Source organism: Drosophila bipectinata, unplaced genomic scaffold (assembly GCF_030179905.1).
Source record: "Drosophila bipectinata strain 14024-0381.07 unplaced genomic scaffold, DbipHiC1v2 scaffold_213, whole genome shotgun sequence".
NCBI classification, from domain to species: Eukaryota; Metazoa; Arthropoda; class Insecta; order Diptera; family Drosophilidae; genus Drosophila; species Drosophila bipectinata.
The window spans coordinates 27,501-29,120 of NW_027222858.1; positions in this window are offsets into that span (position 1 = coordinate 27,501).

The following is a 1,620-nucleotide window of genomic DNA, read 5'->3' on the forward strand; positions in this document are numbered from 1 at the left end:
TTCTTTAATATTTTTTTTAATAAAATACAATATTATGCATATATTTAATTCTAAAATATCTTTATATTTTCACATACAACAATTTGTATATATTCACATATATATATTTGCTTAATTTTATAATAAAATTATCGCATATGTATTTTGATAATAAATTTAAAATTTATTTTCTTTGTATATAATAAAAGTCTAGTTTTATATGATATAAAACTAAGCACTTTTTAATTTTCATATATTTATATATTTTCATATATATAGTTTATTCATATTTATTTATACAATAATAATAATAATAATATTACTACTATTATCATATACGTATATGAAATTAAATTTAATTCCATATACTTACTAGGATATAATAAAAAGAAATTTTTATTTGCCTAGAACCAGAAATTAACGATAATAATTGGAAACTTGTCAAATTATAATTTATAATAAGACGTAGACGCTTCAACGATATTATCTAAGTATACAATATAGTGTATATATAATATATAATATAGTATGTTATATTATATAGATAGGCTTACACCACCTACCATATATACCTTTTTGACCACACTTTCGTCAAGCTGGGTATTTATTTGCCTTCTTTCCCTCACCTAAAAATACTCATCGGTATTTTAGTATATTCATATAATATAAATAATATACTATATTGGTAGGACGACACCACCTACCCTATATACCTTTTTGAACACACTTTCGTCAAGCTGGGTATTTATTTGCCTTTTTACCCTCACCTAAATATACTCATCGGTATATTTCAGTATATTTTAGTATATCCATATGAATATGTATATCCATATCCATATCCATATCCATATCCATATGAAAATAATTTAATATTTCCATATTTATTATAATATAATAAATATTATTATATTATATATTATATGGTAGGCTATCCCCATCACCTACCATATATTTCATATACATATAAATATTTTCATATCCATATATATTTTTTTATATTCATATATTTTCATATATGTTATATGCATATGTATTCATAACCATATGCTCATATATTAATACTGGCGGTCTTCTGTTTAATATAATATTATTTTAATATTATATTGGCAGGCTGAACACCACCTACCCTATATACCTTTTTGAACACGGTTTCGTCAATCCGGTCATTTATTGTATGGGAAGTATGACTTTCCCACACATATTTGGATATCCATACGATTGCATATCCATATGAAAATATTTTTAATATTTTTAATATATTTTTAATATTTCCATATTTAATATAATATAATTAAATTATTATATTATATATTATATGGTAGGCTATCACCATCACCTACCATATATTTCATATACATATAAATATTTTCATATCCATATATATTTTTTTATATTCATATATTTTCATATATGTTATATGCATATGTATTCATAACCATATGCTTATATATTAATACTGGCGGTCTTCTGTTTAATATAATATTATTTTAATATTATATTGGTAGGCCGAACACCACCTACCCTATATACCTTTTTGAACACGGTTTCGTCAATCCGGTCATTTATTGTATGGGAAGTATGACTTTCCCACACATATTTGGATATCCATACGATTGCATATCCATATGAAAATATTTTTAA